Source organism: Gopherus flavomarginatus, chromosome 4, assembly GCF_025201925.1.
Source record: "Gopherus flavomarginatus isolate rGopFla2 chromosome 4, rGopFla2.mat.asm, whole genome shotgun sequence".
NCBI classification, from domain to species: domain Eukaryota; kingdom Metazoa; phylum Chordata; order Testudines; family Testudinidae; genus Gopherus; species Gopherus flavomarginatus.
Window position 1 is genome coordinate 89,177,397 of NC_066620.1, and position 15,531 is coordinate 89,192,927.

The following is a 15,531-nucleotide window of genomic DNA, read 5'->3' on the forward strand; positions in this document are numbered from 1 at the left end:
CCCACACAAGGTACACAGCTCTTGTGCTGCCTTTCACATTACCCCTCGTGCTTCGAAGGACCACGTAAACCCCACTACACCAGGCCCTCAGCCACGTCTTACTGAAATCCCTCCTAAAGGCTCACTTCCTCATCAGAACAGCAAAAACTAGCCTATGCCACTCCATGTCTTCCCTACTCACAGTGTTACATATCTGAGGTCTGGGGGCCCCCAGGACCTCCACGGTGCTAGGTGCTGTACAAAATAGAACAGAAAGACGGTTTCTGCCCCAAAGCACTTACAATCTAATGTGGGCTCTTATCATCTAGTGTGTCTCATCTGGTCCTTTCTGGGTCTGCCTTTTACACTGTCAGTTCCTTGTGCCACAGACTGCCTTTTGGTATGTCTTGTACAGCACTAAACATGCTGTTGATGCGTAACAAAGAAATAATACAAATTAACAATAAATACAGTCAATTATTACATTTTGAAATAGTGTCAAAGTCTGGTAGGTACTAGTTGCCCGATGTGTTTGTGGTTGCCTCCCATAGCATAATCTCAAAAGACAATCCAAATAAATACAGATCAAATCTAAGGATGCCCTCAGAAATGCATGTATCATTCATACTGAAGTTCTGCAGTGATAGTGCATGGCTTTTTCTCAGCAAACTCGACAAGAACCCAGCTCCCATACTGACATGCCAGGACTTCATGGAAAGACAGGTGAATGAAGCTAACAGTGAGGTTTTCAGATGATGTGAAGCTATTTATTCTGTAAAGGTTCAGTTGTTGACCTGAACTATGACATATTCTTGACCACTCTGGGCCGCATTGTACCGTCCAGTTCTGTGAGAGGAGGTTACAAGGTTCTAGCAGGTCCCAACTCAGGCTACATGGGGCAGGGAAAGCAGATCACTGCCTCTGCAGCATTATTCTCTCCCTTTGGTGACCCTACAGAAGCCCCTCTGCACAGACTCCATAGTCTTCTGCATAGACTTCTGCATGAGAGGAATGTGAGGAAGACCAGAAAGAGATTTACTCTCTTGCCATGCCCTCCCTTTCCCCCAAACCTATGGATCTTTAGTAGTTAAGTTAAATGAATACAGACAGGATCAGCATTATCACCATTCCCCTTCCACAGATTAGACTTCACTCTGTTAGGGAGGATTCTGAAGTCAGCAAATGGCGAGGGTGACATGGATTCTAAGGAGAGCTAGTAGCGACCAGGACCAATGCAAAGGTACAGGGTGTCCATGCAGATTACTCTGTGTTCATGGCTACCACAAGATTTACTAGTTTATGGGCTAGGTTGGAACCCCTGGTAAGGTCCATAGGGGGCAGGAGAGAATTGTATCCTACATTATCCAACAAAAGTATTCCAGATTCACGGGGTTCCCTTGATCCTATGTGGGAGAAATCTACCATTTAGTAAAACTTCATCTTCCTCCTGAAATCCTTCTGTCATGAGTACTACAAATCTTTTTTTTTCAATTCAATGGACGTTATTAATAATAATTCATTCACCTCAAATGAATTTCAACCCAGCCCCCATATTCTGCTGTTAGTTGAAAAAAGAATGACATATACTAGTATCAGTTATATTACTTTTTCATACCAATTTTGTCTGACACCTGGAATGATCGCAGACATTGCCTCAACCCTGTTTTCAAGATACGAGGGGGAAATCATCTGAAACCTGACAGCCACTGTTGGATGGAGTGTTGTTTTACAATAATACAGAAATCTATTAGTCTATTATGTAATAGACTCAGACCTTGAATGTTTCAGCTTACAGTGCATTTTAAGCCATTTTTGGAAGCATAGTTACTTAAACCACTGAACAGTGATTGAGGACTGCAATGCAGAGAGATTTTGAATGGTAGAGATGCTAGTGGGGAAAGGATGTAAGTTAGAGTTGTGCTTTGATGGGCTACTCTTCAGAAAGCAGCAGGGATCCAGTAATCAGTCTTTCAATTCCCAGCAGGATCAATGACACCTTTCAGCTGTCTGAAGTAGATGGACCCAAGTTTACAATGTGAGAGCCTTTTAGATGAGAACTTGAATACTTTGCCATTGTTTATACTGTATAGATATTAGTGCTCCTTTGGCTTTTGTACCTTTTGGCCAAAATCTCCTTGCTGTAGTGCAGCATGCTATGTATTTGCTGGTTGCTGCTCTCCATCCATGACTGGGCTGCATTTCACTGATATTGTCTACTGTGAAGTACTTGGGGATTCTTTGGGATGAAATGTATTGTATAACTGTGTCATTAAACATAAACCTAGTATAAATGGTTTAGATTGCATGCTTCTTAGGGTAGGGACAATCATTTACTATATGTTTGTATAGTGCCTAACCCAATGAGGCCCTGATGTTGTCTGTCTCTCTAGGCATCACTACAAAACAAATAAAAAAAATAATACTCCAAAGACAGGCTTTATAATAGTAACGTTGATTTACAAGAGATTAGCTCTAAAACCTGTTACCACATATATTGACATAGGGCCTGCGCAATTAGGTTAGTGTTTGAAACCAGGCTATTGCACTGGGGGGGGGGTCAAAACCAAACCCACTATAACAGCTCTCCCTTAGCTCATGCAATTAAGTCTATAATGGCATTTAATCAGAGCATTGTCTGTGACGCAAGATACCTATTCTTCTTCCAAACTGATCACCATACACTGATGTTTCTTATGGTAGCATCTTAACACTTCCTTCTGAATGAAGGGGCAGTGCCAGGAATTACATCATAGCAGCAGCCAGATTAACACAGCTGTTATTTCTGGAACTTCTGGGCCCTACACCTTTATAGTGTACTTGACTTCTGTGGAGTTACTCCTGATTGACACCACAGTCTGTAAGCGAGAACAGACTCAGGCTCACTGAGACTGGGGAGAGTGGTGAGGAGGGTGATTCTTCTAGGACCAATGAACAAACCCAATTTTGTGATTGCGCTTCTTATTTTCAGTGGATTTTGGAAGCAGCATGAGTGTGTTGAGTATATCCAAACTACCTGCACTTGCAGTTGGCCCTGGGTTCACTCTGTCATTCCTCATCATGATAAATCTTCCTCCTTGTTTAAATTATTTCATATTTTCATCAGCCCTTAATGAAACATGTTCTCCTTTCTCCAGAACATTAAGTGAGGTTCAGCTGTTGAGATCAGGCAGTGTATTTTCCTCCAACAGGCAGTGTTCTGGGATGGCGGATGTCAGGGGAGAGAAAGCTAGGCTTGGGTGGACCAAGCTTGGTCTCCCTCTTCCCTTTAAATTTCAATATTTCTTTAGAAGCTTGAAACAGTAGGATGCTCATGTTATTCTGAGCCATGTTAGAGTAAATGGCACAGCCTTAATGAACATGGCCTGTTACACTCTGAAATAGGCATACTAAAAAGATAACATACTCAAATGATGTTGTGGGAGAAAGCTGACAGAGCAAGTTACTGATCTTTTTGAAGGAAAGCCTCAAAGCTGTGGTGACTGTTCGAAAAAAGAGAAGAGAAATTCTCGACTGTTACAAGTGACCCACTTAAAAAATCTGACATAGATTTTCTGCATTTGCAAGATACACTTCCAACCCTGTGCTATTCACACAGGACCACTGAAAGTGGTGACAACAGAGAACATCAGTCACAGTTGTTCAGATTGCTGCTTGAATACTGCCAAGCTTCAGCCAATTTGCCTGTAATTCTAGTCAGATGTTCAGAATCTGCCTCACTGCTTTTCAAAGTGCCATGCACTGGCTTATCACTCATCACATCATATGAGCAGTGACTGCACTGCATTAGAGAGTGATGGTGACAGACATTAACAGGGGCATTAAGAAGATCATTAATGCATGCTAGCTTTGACAATTTTTTCCCTTCCCCCACCCCACACCTACACATCCAGTCAATAGCTTGCAGTGACATGGCTGAAAGTGAAATCATATGAGAAAGGGAAAAGACTCAGGGTGTCTCCCCACCATAGATAATGTTGCAAAATCTCTTGCTGTATTGATGACATACATTATATCCTCTTTATATGCTGGGGAGAGAGAAATATTCAATTACGTGCATATGGCAACAAGCATTCCTTTACTGTGCCAGTTCTTTCCCTATGAGGCAGTACCTGCATAATGCATGGAACAATATGAGACGATATCATATAGTACTATTCCGTTACACAGGACCGTCACATCTTCAGTCCCAGAGCACCCACCCCTCAGTTTCTATTCTGAGGAGGAAGCTGTTGCTTAAGGAATTTCCTTAAAGCCATTGGGCCAGTTTCATCCTTGGAGTAATTTTGTTGCACTCAATGGCATTGCGCTGGGGTAAATCTGGTCTGTTTTCTGCACAGTTACACTGTCATGGTGTACTCAGCAGAAGACTGGAGTTGAGTTTATTTTAATAAACACTGCATGACAGAACTTGCCATCCCGTGTCTGTAGCGGTAAAATACATCATAATATCTCATAAGATAATTAATGTCCTTTATTGTATCTTTGACAGTCCATAATGCTCTACATCAACAGCGTCCATAATGTAATGAAGCAACTAGCGCAGTAAGCAGTCTGCTGCAGAACTAAAATACATTCAGAACTAGGCTGAGCAGAGGTACTCAGCTCCTGCCAATGCTGGTAGGGATGATATGGGTCAGTGCACCCTGAATTTTTGATCTAAAATTCCGATAGCAGTTTAAACCTGTACCAGGAATGGAAGAGTTGGAGGCACCTCTTACTCTCTCATTATAGTGAAAGCTGCCAGACATTCTCCTTGTTCTGCAACAGCAGTGAGCTGGCACATGTGGGCTTTTAACAGCACTGCTCACTGACTGCAACAAAACAAGGAGGCAAAGTCCACATTCTTTCTTCTTCAAATATGAATGTGCTGGTGCCAAAAGAGTTTCACCTATTTTAACAAAAATGGAGCCTAAATAAAAGGAAGAGGATAGCCAAATGAAAGAAAAAACTTTTCCCTTCCCAGAGAACTCTGCTGCCCATGGATAAAGGGCCAGAGAATTCTGAAATGAGCAAAATTGTCATTCAACGTATCTGTGAAGATGTTTGTCTCAACATTGCTTTGCTCTCTGATATTCCTTCCTTGCTAATGAAATGCTAAGTGTTATACCATGGTGATATTTGTTGCATTAAAATAGTTATACAGTCAGGCTCAGTCAGTGTCTCAGGCCTTGTCTACACCACAAAGTTGCAGTGCTGGTGAGGGGGTTACAGCGCTGCAACTTAGGAGGTGTACACATCTGCAGGGCATTACCAGTGCTGCAACTCCCTGTTTGCAGCGCTGGCCGTACACCCGGTGGAACCTCGGGTGTAGAGGATCCAGGGCTAGTGATCCAGCGCTGGTCATCAGGTGTAGACACTCACCAGCGTTTTTCTTGACCTCCGTGGAATAAGCAGGTATCTCAGCATACCTGAGGAAGCCTCTCTGGTAATCAAGCAGGTATCCTTCCCGGCGGTTTGCTCTCGCGTTCCCCGAACCCCCCCGCAAGCAGGTCTCCTTCCCCGCGGTGTGCTCTCGCGTTCCCCGAACCCCCCCGCAAGCAGGTCTCCTTCCCCGCGGTTTGCTCTCGCATTCCCCGAACCCCCCTGCAAGCCGCCCAACAGCGCTGCAGTGTGGCCACATCTAACACCACTTGCAGCGCTGGTTGCTGTAAGTGTGGCCACTCTGCAGCGCTGGCCCTATACAGCTGTACTAATACAGCTGTAACAACCAGCGCTGCAAAATTGTAGATGTAGACATACCCTCAGAATAGCCAAGACTGGAAACTGGTGCAAGATTCTTTAATGAAGGGATTCTTAACTGCACGAGTGTCCTCTGATTTATTGACGAATGATGGGGATCCCTCTTCTTCCTCAACTGACATACCAGAATAATGGCACAGTATGGTGCCATTGGAAATCTCCACTCAGGAGAACTGCAGAATCAGATTGCCACCATGGAAGGTCAACATTTCAGTCCACTGGCACAGGTGCATGGGGGAAATAGACAAAAAAATTCCCCACAGCTGTGCTAAGTTAATAGATTTTAAGGCTAGGAAGGCCTATTAGATCATTAAGTCTGACCTCTGTTATAACACAGGCTCTCAAATTTCACCCCATCACTCCTGGATTCACCCCAATAACTTGTGTTTGGCTAACACATCTTCCAGAAAGGCATCCAGCCTTGATGCAAAAACTTCAAGAGACCAAGAATCCACCCTTTCCACGGTAGTTTATTCTAGTGGTTAACCTCCCTCACTGTGCTTTATTTCTAATTTGAATTTGTCTGGCTTTAATTTCTAGCCATTGGTTCTTGTTCTGCTTTTCCCTGTTAGGTTAATAAGCCCTTTAGTACCCTATATTTTCTCCCTGTGAAGGTACTTAACTGTTGTAATCAAGTCACCTCTCAGTCTTCTTTTTCATAAGCGGGAAACATTCAAAAAAATGCCTCTTGCTGCTCCCTAATTTTTTACCTATTTACCCATTAGAAAATGTTAAAAAGTGTGCTCTATCTGGGGTGCCTTTCCATAACTAATTTCCACGCTAACATGAAATCAGACCACTCATCCCATTCCAAGAAATAAATTAACCACAGAAATAATAATGAGTCCCTCCAGAATAGTCAACCGATCCCACCACTCATAGGTGCCAACTCCATGTGCTCCGGTGCTGGAGCACCCATGGGGAAAAATTAGTGGGTGCTTTGCACACACCAGCAGCCAAGTTCCCTCTGACTCCCCCTTGTCCCAGCTCCTCTGCCTACCTCCCAGCGCTTCTCCTCTGGCTGCTGCCAAACAGCTGTTTGGCAGCATTAGCATGCTCCAGGAGGGAGGGGGAGAAGTGGGAATGTGGCACGCTCAGGGGAGGAGGCAGGGCCAGGGCAGGGATTTGAGGAAGCAGTTGGAATAGGGGCAGGGAGGGGGCAAAGTTGGGGTTGGAACTTTGGGGAAGGGGTTGAATAGGGGCATGGAAGAGGTAGGGCAGGGGCAGGGCCTCAAGGAAGGGGCGAAGTTAGGAGGAGGGGGTCAAGTACCCACGGGGAGGAGGAGAAGTCTATGCCTATGTCCACTCCTCATCCACCCCAGCAACAAATATATGGGAAACTAACTATGTTTTACTGCATATCTGATGGATGAGAAAACGGAGGCTAATTTGGAAAAAAGGGGTGAGCAATTTCCAAAGCAAAGGATAAAATTAGATACAATGATTATTTTGCTATTGAAAATATGCCAAAAAGTTAATTTATTTTAAGTCAGATTCTGCTTTCTGATACACCAGAGTAACTTTGGACTAACTCCATTGGGGTCACTCCAGATTGACACTGGCGGAAACTAGAGCAGAATTAGCCCCCTTGATTTTGGAATTATTATTTGTATGATGGTAGAACCTAAGGCCTCAATAAGGACTGGAACCTCATTGTACTGGGCTCTCTTGTTGGTGCGCATGATGATGATAGAACCCCCTATTATTAAGGTTGCCTGAAATTTCCCATTATAAGACCCTGTTTTTTAGTTACTTATAAAACTTAGCCAAACTATAGGCATTTGGGCTATCATTTCCCATACTGGCTGTTTGTCTCAAGCTGCATTGTTAATTAATTACTATTATTATTATTACTACTACTATTTTGATTTCAGTGAAAACAGCTCAGCTGTTTCCAAGAAAGAGACTAAAGAAAACATGATCAAATATTTTTTTTCCCGCAGGACCCCGTCTCATTCAGTGCACAGCAGCTGGGATTGCATCAGAGTTGTATAGTAAAGGAGGCTGCTTTCTATAGGACCCCCCCCCCCCCAACTCATTTGTTGCAGTAGTGGGAATGTGTTAGTGAATGAGGCAGGGACTGCAGAAAGAGAAAGGACAGTCCCATTGTTAAGGCGATTGAAAGTTGCCCTAGAAATTGGATTCTGTCCCTGGCTTTCCCACAGAGTTTGTCTGTGATGCTGGGCAGGCAAGTCACTTAAACCAAATTGGTCACTAGTTGTATGTTCCTTATTTTCTAGGTGCTTGTTTTGAGACCCTGGGGTCTGATCTGCAGAAGTGTTGAGCACTCACAGCTGCAGCTGAAGTCAATGAGAACTGTGCTTTGAACTATCTAATGCTAGTTGATTGAAAAATCAGATCCTAAGCATCTCGGCCATCCAAAATTAGTGGGTTTTTTTGACCTTAATCTCTTTGTCCCTCTGCTCCCCACCTGTAAAATGGAGATAATACTACCTCATCTCACAGGGGTACTGTGAAAAGCCCATGAGAAAATTAATAGTTCTGTCATCTAGACAGGTTTTGATTAGTGTGCAGTAAATAAGGTCTAGAGTCACACACACTGAACAATGAGGAAAAATGAAAGTATTGAACAGCTGCTCAGCGAGTGAGTGTCATCCATTCTGTGCACTGAATGAGGCCAGGGTCCTGCAGAAAAAACAGTATGTGAACAAATTTTAAAAGTCTGTATTATAATGCATAAACAGAAGGGGGCTGAATTACAGTTGCCTTAATTCTGAGATTTCCTAATTTTGGAGTGCTTGACTTTGCAACCTTAAAAACGTTCTTTTAATGTAGTTGTTTTTATGTGTAATATAAATATATAATAAGTGACAGTCTCTGCTTCAAAAAGATTAGACCATTTGGTCAGGGGGGATGCATTGTCCCTGTTATACCAATATAATAAAAACCAGCAGGATCTTATTAAGAGGGATAAGGCAAAGATGCCACATTTATTGTAAACATAATAATAAAGCAAAAGATAAAAGCAAACAACGTTGTTTAACTACTTATTCCTATCATTACTTATTTCTTATACACGCATATATATATATATATATATATATATATATATTCATTCACACAATCATTCATTCAGGTTCTATATAGGTGTTATAGTTACCAGCTTATACGTTGCTCATGCCAAGTTACTGGCCAGGTATCTTGGTCATGAGGATGGAAACGAGTTTGTGTCAGATGCACCTGATGCTCCTGGAGGCTGGCAGCAGAACCATAGACTCAAAGTCCTCAGTCTTTAGAGCTCATTCTTATAGGAATTAATTCCTACGTTAGTCTATGGGAACCATTTCATCCTGCTGTTGCTGGCTTAATCAGCAGATGGCACATTCCTGGTGGCTCCACACTGTTTAAAGTGGCACATTCCTTCCAGATGTTTGGGGTGGATCCCAGCTTACCTTCCAGGGGTTGTCTGGTGGTCCACTTGACACATTCTTCGGCCGATGGATCCTTTTTAGGCTGGCACCTCCCTAACCATTTACATACCTCAAACATTCATCAACATACATTCCATATCTTAACCATATTTTAATTTACTGTCTCCACCACTTCTGAGATGTAATTCCTATGACATTCCCGGCCTTGTAATCACAGAGGGTGGGAGTCTGTTTGTTTACGTTGTATCCATTACAGCTTAAGGCTAACATACTGTTTACTCCAAGGACAAAGTCAATTAACTTGTTTGTAAGTTTTACATAGTAATAGAGTATCTTTCACAGGCAGGGCCGGCTCCAGGCACCAGCATTCCAAACTGGTGCTTGGGGCAGCATTCTGCAAGGGGTGGCAGTCCCCCTTGTTTTGCCCCCAAGCAGTACGCTGAAATGCTGCCATGGGCGGGGGAGGGGGCAGTCTGTGCGCCCTTAGGGAGGCAGGCGTGTTTCTGCGGCGGCGGCAATTCGGCGCAGCTTCTATGTTTAGCTATCCGAGGCGGCTTCAGCTAAACATAGAAGCTGCTACCGAATTGCCGCCACCGCGGAAATGCGCCTGCTACCCTAAGGGTGCACGGACTGCCCCCGCCACCCACGGCGGCAATTTGGCGTGCTGCTTGGGGCAGTGAAAACTGTAGAGCCGGCCCTGTTCACAGGACAGATACAATCAGTGTTTTCTGCAGACAGGATCTTATAAGTTTTAACATAAGAACTTAAAAGATTTTTGTATTTGGTGAACCTGGGGTTTTTTTTGTACTTGGTGAACCTAGGGGGTCACTGTCACTTGGGGGAATCACTGTTAGTACCTTCTTTAATATCCCTACATCCCTAGGAAAGGGGTTATTTTCGAGCCAAAAAAATAAAGTGGCAAACTTGAGCTAATCAAATCAAATCAAATCACCCTCTAATTTTCAGTCCTTTCCTCTTGTTGGAAATATTTCCCACACATCTACTTCTGGTTGAACCAATACCAAAGCTAGCGCAAATTTCTTGACACAGCTTGTTTTTGCAAGAGTTTCAGACCAAAGTAATTTGGATACATTTGGATACAGATAGCAGATCCTGATTTGTACACAATGAATTACAGTAGAAGACCATCCCTGACAAAAAATGTACTGATAGAAACTGAGGATTGTTGCTTATGCAGAATCGGGGCAGCATAGCAGGCCATTGTAGGCTACAGTGACTATAGTTATGGGACCAACCCTAATTTGGGGGATTGTCAAAGAGAATCTCAGCTTTTATTTGTTAAAACACTGAGGGCCAGATTTGCAGCTGGTGTTTATCGGAGTAGTTCCGTTGTCTTCAATGGAGCTATGACAATTCACACTAGCTGAAGATCTGGCCCTAAGCTTCTATATCTTTTCCTTTCAGAGATAGGCTTGAAAATGTAAATGGATGACCATCGGTGCAAACTGATCCCTAGTTTATCATTCTTCTCTGGACTCTCTCCAGTTCATCAGCATCCTTCTTGAACTGTGGCTACCAGAACTAGATACAGTATTCAAGCAGCGGTTGCATCAGTGCCAAATGCAAAGGTAAAAAGTACCTCTTCACCCCTACTTGAGATTACCCTGTTCATGCATCCCAGGATGATATTGTCTCTTTAGGCCACAGCATCACACTGGGAAGTCATGTTCAGCTAATTATCCACCACAAGCCCCAAATGTTTTTCAGGGTCACTGCTTCCCAAAATAAAGTTCCCCATTCTGTAAGTACAGGCTACATTCTTTGTTCCAAGATGTAAACATTTGCATTTAGCCATATTAATACACGCACTATTTGCTTGTGCCCAGCCTACCAAATGATCCAGATTGCTCTGAATCAGTGACCTATCCTCTTCAATATTTGCCTCTCCCTCAATTTTTATGTCATCTGCAAGCTTTATCAGTGACAATTTTATGTTTTCATTGATAAAAACGTTAAACGTCATAGGGCCAAGAACTGATCCCTGTGGGAGTACAATAGAAATACACCCTCTTGATGATGATTCCTCATTTACAATTACATTTTGAGAACTATCAGCTAGCCAGTTTTTAATCAATTTAATGTGTGCAAAGTTAATTTTTATAGCTTTCTAGTTTTTTTAACAAAATGTTATGCGGTACCAACACCTTACAGAAGTCTAAGTATATTATGTCAATGCTCTTACCTTTACTAACCAAATTTATAATCTCATAAAAATATCACTTTAGTTTGACAAAATGAAAGCTAATGTAATCAAATGCATTTATATATTGGCTTCCATATGAAGATCAATCTCTCATGTAATTTACAAAGAGATGGAGAGAGAGTGAGTACTGTAAGGTTGGGATGACAAAGCACTAACGTTCAGAAATTCACAGTCCAGGGGGAAATATGCCAGCTGTTCTGCAGTATTTAGCGTTAACAGGGTGTCATCTTAATTACCCTTTAAGGCATCCTCTCATGCTTAGGTACTACACAATGTGTTATGTTTCCTCTTTCAGCGGCCTCTCCCTGAATTCATTGCTTTGGGTCTCAACCTGAGGGCATTGCATAATAGTTTTGTGTATGTGTGAATAGTTTGTGGACAGATTGAGATTTTCAGTTTTAGCAAGCCCATGGAGTTTTCTTAGAGATTCACTGCCAGCTCCTAGCAGAGATTAAGGGCAAGTTGTGCCCATACAGCTTCTAAAATGTCTCACTCCAAAGTTCTTCAAGGTACAGAAATTAATTGCTAAGAATAGTGTTTTAATTACACACACGCTGTTTGCAACAATTACAATGGGTGACCAAAGAGGAAATAGCTGTCTGCATGCATCTGTTCCTGATAGCTTAGGATATGGTTCTTTGTACTAAAATAGATGTGAGAACTTGACAAGCTGATCAAGAAAATAACAAACATACTAAAATAGCAAGAATAATCTTAGATTGTTTGTGTATGTATATATGTGTATATATATATATTCTATACCCTGCCACATATTGAACGTCTACTCCAGTCAACACATGGTATGTACAATGTTTCTGGACTGTGCCAGAGTCAGGAGACTTGGAGCGTGTCTGGATTAGGACTAAGAGAACCAAGAGAAATTCAAGTGTGGATCTGGATTCTGCTTTTGATCAAAGTTCTGCAAAATATCAGAATTTGCAGAACCTGAACATAAACGTTTCAGAATTTGGTAAGAAAGTTGTTAAGCGTTAAAAGTAACAGAGCTAAAAATACACTACTACTGTATCTTGGAGAAGCTACTGTTTATGTGAATTATTGATTGAGAGTGCTCAGTAACTTTTAATGTAGGCCCTCTCTCCCCTCCGTGCCACTCCTACCTCCCTTACATCCAGAGTGGAATTAACCATTTGGTTCCTAACCTGTGTTATACTAGGGGACCCTATATATTTTTCTCCTCTCTGTATCAGACATCAGTCAGGACAATACAACAATCTGACTGAAGACAAACAAAAGGGGGAGCCATGATTTGAAGATAAATGTCCAAGGAGGCAGAGAGAAATAGTTAGAGACAAATTGTACCTGGGAAACCTTTAGGAGTGGAGAGAGGTTGACAAAGCATCCTTGGAGAAGGATGCTAAAAAGCGACAGCCAAGGCAGCAGCACATTGCTGAAGGATTTAACACTGGGGGATCAAGCCAACAAAATTTACTGTTGTAAATCTAGGACTTGTTAAAATCCATATTCATCGATTTATTGCCATGAGATGTACCATGATTGGATTTTAACACACTTGTATAACAGTCCAAATAGTTTCCCAAATGATCAATATTTTTACAGAAGTTGTAAAAGTTTAGCAGCACTTTTTTTTGGGGGAAGAGACTGTCCTAAAGTGACTTTGAATCTCTAAAGTGATCTAGGTTCTTCCATTGCTACTTGAAAAGCCAGCTATACATCTGGGCAGCAATTAGATTAGCACAGCAGAAAAATCAATTGGAGAACTAAATTGAAATCCTAGCACAGCCTCTTCTAGCATAAGGAGTGGATGAATAGACTGGTCTGTACCAGCTCACAGTCAAATGAGAGATAACCAGAAGCTTTTGCCAACTATTTTCTGTGAAGGATTTTTAGCCTCTGATTGCTGCAATGAATGCGGGCACAGTATCTCCCACAATGGCTGCACTAGTCGCGACAGACAACCACTTGTGTGAAAACATTGCTTGGCAAGGATTTGAACATCCTTTGCCACCTCCTGTGTATGCCAGAAATAGTTGTTTGTCAGTGATGGGGGAAATTAATGGAGTGTGTGACAAGGAATGGAATAAAGTATTACAAGGAACCCAACAGGGCAGGAAGATGTTAAAGCAAAGAAAACATCTGGGGTGAAATCCTGGTCCCACTGAAGTCAGTGACAAAACTTCTTTTGACTTCTTTGGGGCAAGATTTTGTCCATGGAGAAGAATCCACAGGAACAGGATGGGAAATGGAAGAGCTGGAGTGACTGTCTGAAGCCATGGGAGAATTTAAGATGGGTATCTTAGCTGCATGTAATTGATAGAAATGGATTGTTCAGTATGTTGTATTTTACTGCTGTAAGGGCACTGTCAAGGTATTTACCATAATTAAAAGAAGTCATTGTTCTTTACTCATAGTGTTTTATAATAACCTCTTGGAATCTTGAAATAAATTCTATTTCTTACGTTGCAGTCTTCTACATTACTTTGTTATTGTAGGGCTGTGTGCATGTGATTTCAATAACTGATGTTAATTTTATTAATGATTTTAAATCAGTAGATTTAGAAATTCAGAATTCTGATTCTGATTTTAGTGCAAAATCCTGTGCCCTGGGTGCAGCCTGAACGAGTAACTTCTGTAGGGAGGTTTGGTGGCTGGAATCCTCTCCCCACAAGGCACAAAACAGCTGTGCTGCAGGTGCAGAGAGATTATTTTCTTCATCTAAACTAGCTAAATCAAAACAGATGGGGAGTTGAAGGGTGTCACGGTGATGGGGCTAGCTGCACCACTGCCCTTTTTCTGGTCCCTGTGAATGCATCTGCCTCAAGAATTTGTTCTCTTGCTTGAGTGAGGGGTGAAATCTTGATGACTAGGACCCAAGTCCACTGCCCTATTTAAACCAACCACTTAATGCCCTCCAGGTTCAGGTGGGTTTTGGAGCTCTCCCAAGAAGACCAGGTTACAGCTATTAAAGCTACTTGTTCTGGCATTGACTCTTAACAACCCTTAAAGTATAATCTGTTTGGCAACTACTAGAAAAAGCCTCCCACCCCCACTCCTCATGCTCTGCCTGTGGCACATAATAGTCTAGTCTCCTGTGGGCTCTCGCACTTTGATCTAATTTTGGTTGTTGGGTTCAGTGTATGGGTGCTGGGTGGCATTGGTGGCCTATGATTTATAGAAGGTTCAGATTAGATGAACTGGTGTTCCCTCCTGGCCTGAAACTCTATGACTCTGTAGGGTAGAGAATGATTCTACATTGGCATGTCATTGACTTTTAATGGGACTTGTGTTCACAATTCACTGAGGAAATTTTGAGAATCCCACCTATTATTTCTAGCAACCCCTTGCACTCTGCTAAACAATCCCTCTCTCTCTGTAGTGCTTGACTCTCCTCTCACTTATAGCAGTGTATATCAGGAAGAAATCTATTTATGTCAATGATGTTATACTAACACGAAAGGCAAATCAGGCCTTTAAATATCCATAGCTTGTTATGTCCCTCCCAATTTTGCATAGTCATTGATTAGCCCAGCCTTATCTGGGACTAAATTCTGCGGTAGGATTACACAAATACATCTCCCAGTTATTTCAACTGAGAGCAGTATTTGGCCTATTTAGTTCTGATGACCCTGACAGAGGGTCTGACTGTCATTAATTGTAAGTCACTTTCCACCACTCTGGCAGTGCAAAGGGACCTTAAAGTAGGAGTAAATTATATTTGTACCCACTTTAAAAATCCCTTTACACTTCTAGAATGGTGGAAAGTGGCCACAGTGTAATGACAATCAGGGTCAGTCCTTGTGTTATCTACAGGACAAGTATCTCTAGTTCAAGGAATTTCCATTATTGAGTGAATCCAAAAAGATTTTGTTCGAGAAAGTTATGAGCAACTGAGAAAGGTCAGGTTATAATGGGAATTTAAGTTTGTATTTAACTATCTGTGCTTACGATAAAAATGTTAATATATGACATATTACAAATGTGAAATGAGGTCATACCTGGACCTACCAAGTCTGATAATACCCCTACCTCTCTATTGAGAGAAAGCTGAATTAAGTTAATAGGCATGATCAGTCACATTTAAAATATCTACACATTTTCTTTAAAATGTGTATTGTACCTCATATTTTACTGCAGCATTCTCCAGATTTTAACTAGTAATTCTGCAATTAAACCTGGACAATTCCTTTACATAGGTTATTTTGAATCCTTGCAGCATAT